This window comes from Macaca fascicularis, chromosome 16, assembly GCF_037993035.2.
Source record: "Macaca fascicularis isolate 582-1 chromosome 16, T2T-MFA8v1.1".
In the NCBI taxonomy this organism is placed as follows: domain Eukaryota; kingdom Metazoa; phylum Chordata; class Mammalia; order Primates; family Cercopithecidae; genus Macaca; species Macaca fascicularis.
The window spans coordinates 63,882,148-63,888,658 of NC_088390.1; positions in this window are offsets into that span (position 1 = coordinate 63,882,148).

Genomic DNA, 6,511 nt, shown 5'->3' on the forward strand with positions numbered 1-6,511 from the left:
TAAAATAAAATAAAATAAAATCACAAAAAAAGAAAGTGTTATTCAAATAAAGACTTGAAGAAGGTGAGGAACGAATTCTTGCCTACATCTAAAGGAAGAGCATTCTAGGCCAAGGGAACAGCAAGAGCACAGAGGGTGCCTGTTCAGGGATTAGCAGAGACTGGTGTGGCTAGAAGATGGGCAAGGAAAAGAGATACAGAAAATGGGGTGAGGGAGGTAAGGGGGTGAGAGAGGTAAGGGTGTTGAGCTGTCTACCACCTAGGCTTTTACAGGGAATATAAAGCTCTGGCTCTCACTTTGAATGAGATGAGATGGCTGGGTCTTGAGCAGAGGGACTTACTTCATTTTTAAAAACAACTTTATGGGGTATAATTTACATACCGTAAGACTCACACTTTTTAAATGTACAGTTCAATGATTTTTAGTACATTTACAGAGTTGCACAACTATCACCATAATCCAATTTTAGAACATTTCCTGTCTCCCCTTGCAACCCCGCCACTGTGACCTCCCAAAGTGCTGAGATTACAGGTGTGAGCCAATGTGCCTGGCCAAAAGTTTTTCATTTCAATAAAGTCCAAGGCTTATGCTTTTGGTGTAAGAGAAACCACTGCTTAACCCAAAATTGTATGTAGTATTGTCTATTTTATTTTTATTTTGAGACAGTGTCTTACTCTGTTACCCAGGCTGGAGTGAAGCGGAATGAACAAACATGGTTCACTGCAGATTTGACTTCCTGGCTCAAGCAATCCTCTTGCTTCAACCTCTGGCGTAGCAGGGACCACAGGTGATCGCTACCACGCCCAGCTAATTTTTAAATTTTTTGTAGAGATGGGGTCTCACACTGCACTCCGGCCTGGGTGACAGAGTGAGACTCCATCTCAAAAAAAAAAAAAAAAGGAGATAGGATCTCACTTTGTTGCCCAGGTTTCTGCTTTTTAAATTTAACATTTTTCTATATTGCTACACAGTTATTGTAGTTATCATGGCTACATTACACTACACTAAATGTACTACCTTAGTGTATTTTTTTTTTTTACTGCTGGAAATTCTACTTCCCCTTTGGGTGATTACAATAATGCTGCAATGAAGAGCTGACTACTTACTTATGATAGAGACTCATAACTGGGATTACAGAATTAAGACTCTGTCGGCTATTTAATGTCTCTTCTTTAACATTGGGAATCATTTTCCAAAGTGCTTGTACATAATTATATTCTGCCTCCAATAATGTATGAGGAAGCCTGTTTTCATATTGCCTTGGCCAGTATTGGGTATCATATATTTGGGGAACAAAAGCAAAAAATGGCACTTCCTTGTTATTTTAATTAGCATCATTCATTGGTGATAAGGCTGAACTTTTTGCTATGTATTTGCTTATTGTAGTTACCTTTTTTTTTTTTTTGAGATGGAGTCTCGCTCTGTCCCCCAGGCTGGAGTGCAGTGGTGCAATCTCGGCTCACTGCAACCTCTGCCTCCCGGGTTCACGCCATTCTCCTGCCTCAGCCTCCCGAGTAGCTGGATTACAGGCACCCGCCACTACGCCCGGCTAATTTTTTGTATTTTTAGTGGAGATGGTTTCACCGTGTTAGCCAGGATGGTCTCCATCTCCTGACCTCATGATCTGCCCGCCTCGGCCTCCCAAAGTGCTGGGATTACAGGCGTGAGCCACCATGCCTTTTTTTTTTTTTTTAAAGAGACACCGTCTCACTCTGTCACCCAGGCTGGAGTGCAGTGGTGCAATCTCAGCTCACTGGAACCTCTGCTTCCCAGGCTCAAGCAGTAGTTACTTTTTTATGAATTATGTTTGCATTCTTTCATTATTTAGGTATTGAATTCTTAGTATTTTTCTCAGTATTTGTAGCAATTTTTCATGAAATGCTTTAACGTATTTTCCCGATGTTCAGAAAGTTATAAATTTTCAAGTCAAATCTGCTTATTTTTCTTGATGACTTATATTGCTTAGAAAGTTATTCCCACTTCCAGAAGTGTCTTTCTTTTCTTTTAAATGTATGTGGTCTTCTTATAGTTGGTATTGGATGTGATATGTGGAACTAGATTGATTTTTCTCCTGGTTTTGTGACTAGGGATAGTGTTTACAATCCTTCTTCTTCTTGGCTCTTTCAGCATGAAAGCCCCTTTAGGAGAGGTGACTGGAATCATCCCCAAAGAATTCTCCCCTAGTCCTGGTATGGCTGCTTCATCATCCTGCGTTTCTTCCTGCTTGGCTGTCCCTAACACCTTCTCAGAAAAGCATAGAGAAGTAACGGGCTTCTAGAGAGGTAGGGCGTATAGTGTCACAACTGAAGATTTGGAAGTTGAGACCACCTGGTTCTTTACCATCCACTAGCCATGTGACCTTGTGCAATTCATTTAACTGTTCTGTGCTTTGTTTTCTTATTTACAAAATGAGAATAATAGTATACAATAGTAAATATCATAAAGGGTAGTGTGATAAATGAGCTGATACAAGTGGAACACAGGGCAATGACTGTTACATAGTGAATGCTCTGTGTGCCCTCCCACTTGGGAAGTATATGTAGTCAGTGTATGTAGTGCTTGAGGGATTAGTGAATAATCCACAACATATCCTCAGTCATCGATTCAACAGATGTTTATTGAGGATCTATTATGTGCCAGTCCCTATTCTAGGTCTGAGAGGATATACTGGTGAACTGCTCTGATAGTTTATATTCTAGAGGGGAGAATTTGACAATAAACATGTAACCAAGTTAATAAGATAATTTCAAATAATGGCACATGCTATGGGTTGAGTGGTGGCCCCAGAAGATGTTGAAGTCCTAACATCTGGGACTAACACATGGGAATGTGACCTTTTTTGGAAATAGGATCGTTGCAGATGAGGTCATTAATGTTAGCCCTAGACCAATATGACTGCGTCCTTATAAATAGGGGCAATCTGGACACAGAGACAGACACGTACTGTGTCTGAAGGAAGATGATGTAAAGAGACACAGGGTGACCTCTAAGCCAAGGAAGACCTGAGGCTGCCAGAAGCCAGGAAAGAGGTCTGGAACGGATTCTTCTCTGGCTCCCTTAGAAGGAACATGGTCCCGCTGATACCTTAATTTTGGACTTCTAGCATCCAGAACTCTGAGACAATATATTTTTTCTGGTTCTAAGCCATCCACTTTGTGGTACTTTGCTACAGCAGCCCTGGAAAGCTAATACAGTAGGTGAAAGGGTGATGTGATAGAGAGTAAGTGGGGGCAGGGTGGGAGGAGCTACTTCAACTGGGGGATTCAGGAAGGCCTGTGTTATCTGGAAACCACTGAGGGTGATAAGTAGGGAAGAGACATGACTGGGTGACTTAAAAAGAAACTATTTACTGGGGGATAGAATATATAGGGGAAAGGACATAAATCGTATGTGTATTTTCAATGAATTTTTACAAAATGAACACGTCAATGTAACTAACACCCAACTCCCTCTCCCATGCCTCCTTCTAGTTGATGCCCACCCTAAGGACAAACAATATCATCAATTCTGACACCCTAGATTGAGTTTTGACTGTTTTTTGAATTTCATGTAAATGGAATCATACATGACATACTCTTTTGTTTCTGTTTTATTTTGCTTATCATGAGATTCACCCACCTTGTGTAGTTGTAGTTCATACATTCTCAATACTTTGTAGTATTCCATTGTGTGACTATATTAAAATACAGATATCTGTCTTGCTGTTAAGAGGCATCCGGGTAGTTTCCAGTTGGGTCTATTGTCAATAGCGTCGCTGTGAACATTCTTGTTCATGTCTTTTGGTGAATATATTTATGCATTTCTCTTGGGTGGGTCCCTAGAATTGAGGTTTCTGGGATCTCTCTCTCTCTCTCCCTGTCTTCCCTAGGTATAGATATTCAGCTTGAGTAGATGCTACCATGTCTGTGGTTGATATATTAAAAAATTATTTTGAGCTGGCCTAGTGTGCACCTGTAATCCCAGCTCCTCAGGAGGCTGAGGCGGGAGGATCCCTTGAGCCCAAGAGTTCGAGACCACCTTGGGCAACATAGCAAGATCCTGTCTCAGTCAATCAATCAATCAATGATAAATTTTGGTGCTGAGTGAAGAATAGAATGTGACAGTTGGTAGGGGGTGGCAAGAGTGGAAATGGAGAGACCAGATAGGAGCCTATTGTAATAGTCCTAGCAAAGGATGACAGTGGCTTTGGCCAGGCTAACAAGAGATGGAGGAAAGCACACTCATACAGGATGCATTATACAGGGAAAGCTGACAGGACCTGCTGATGGATTGAATGTGGAAACATGAGGGAAAGAGAGGAATCAAGATTGACTGTTAGGTTTTTGGTTTGAACAACTGGGTGAACAGTTATGTCAATTACTGAGATGGAGAAGAATAGGAAAATAACAGGTGTGTGGGAGAATCAAAAATTCTGGTTTGGCCATGTTAAGTTTGATATGCTCATTAGGTTTCCAAGTAGAAACATCAAATAGATGGTTGGAACTCAGTGAAGATGTCAGATGGGAGATACGAACCTGGGGCCCTCAAATCAGCATACAGATGATTTTTTTTGTTTTTTTGAGACAGAGTTTCGCTCTTGTTGCCCAGGCTGGAGTGCATGGCGCGATCTTTGCTTACTACAACCTCCACCTTCCAGGTTCAAGTGATTCTCCTGCCTCAGCCTCCCGAGTAGCTGGGATTACAAGGCATGTGCCATCGTGCCGGCTAATTTTGTATTTTTAGTAGAAACGGGGTTTCTCCATGTTCAGGCTAGTCTCGAACTCCCGACCTCAGGTGATCTGCCTGCCTTGGCCTCCCAAAGTGCTGGGATTACAGGCATGAGCCACTGTGCCCAGCCGCATACAGATGATACTTAAAGCTATGAACATGCATCGATCCTCTTAGGGAGAAAGTGTAAGTAGAGAATAAACGACATAAGTCTCCTGAAGCATGCCACCATTAAGAAGTGGAGCAGAGGAGGAAGAGCCAGCAAAGGAAATGGGGAATCACTGTTGAGGCTGGAGAAAGATCAGAACAGGTTGCTGTGTGTATTTTAAGAAGGGGAGTGGCTAAGATGTTGAGTACTACTGAGAGGTTCAAATAAGATGAGAGGTGACCGACCACTGGTACTGTCAACATGGAAGTCACTGGTAACCTAACAAAAATTGTATCATTGAGAAAGTGGGGTTGAGAAGTCTGATTAGAGTGGACTGGAGTAAAGGGGGCATGAGGAAGTAGAGTAAGAGACAATAAATAATTCAAGAAGTCTTGCCAGGAAAGAGAGCACAGAAAGGGAGTAATAGCTACAGAGGAACCTGGATTTGGCGGGGGGAGTTTACTCAAGATAGGGGATATTGGTCATGTCTGGAAATGACCCAGCAGAGGAGAAATGTGATGTAGGAAAACGAGGGGCTAATCATGGGCACAGACATTGAGAAAGTGAAAGGGGATGGAATCCAAGGAACAAAAGGAAGAGATGGGAACAGGTATGTTTCCTTCAATGAAAGAGGAAAGGCAGAAAGTATTTTGCAGATTGGCAGATTTGGTGGTGAGATGATGAGGAAGTTCTCATTTGCTTCTGTTTTCTCAATAAAGAATGAGCCCAGACCTAAGTTGGAGGTGGGAGAGAAGGAATACTGGAGGTTCAGGGAGATGAGAAAGTATGACAGTCATTGGGAGGGGGAGAGCAAACTCGTCAGGAGCATGTAGTAGGAGCTCAGGCAGTGTTGTGCACTCATATGAGATTTCGGGACATGAATTTAAAATTAGACCAGTCATCAGTGATCACATGTGACTTGTAAGCACCCAGAAATGAATAGTTATTGTTAAATGTAGTGGTACCCTCCAGTTGTTCACTGAATAAACAAATGAATGAATAGAGTATTATATAAAACACTTGGATGGGGAGGAGGAAGGGAAATAAAGAGAATGTGTATCTGTCTTATAACCTACTTGAAGGAGACAAAACATAATTATTTGAGAACAAAGCATATTTTAACAGACACAAACATATTAAGTTTTCCAGTTTATGTTATAAATTCTGAAAGAAATACAGAATAGTGGCATACTTAAAATAGGATGGAGTTAATGTGGGAAATAATTCCTGAAGTTTCAAATCGGATCTCAACAGTTCCCGGGGAAATGTGTTAACAGAAAACAGAGGTGAAAGGGGGAAAACTGTTAGATGTTTATGAGCAAGATGGATAGTATGAGCTATGTTATATGTGGCCTTCTATAAGCTGAAAAGTACTTTGAGCTTGAAAGCAGGAATGAAAATAATTACTGTAATTTAAGGACTAACCTCTTCATGCTAAGCGTTAACAGATCAGTTACTTATCTGACAGTGGCTACTATTTATTTTGTATCTAAGCACTGTGCTAATTGTTTTACATATATTATTTCCAATATTCACAACACTACAATATTACATACTATTATTTATTACTAATTATTAAAATTCCATTTTACAGATGAGGGAATTGACTCAGGATTTCAATAATTTGCCCAAGATTCCAGTTAGTAAGGAGCTGAG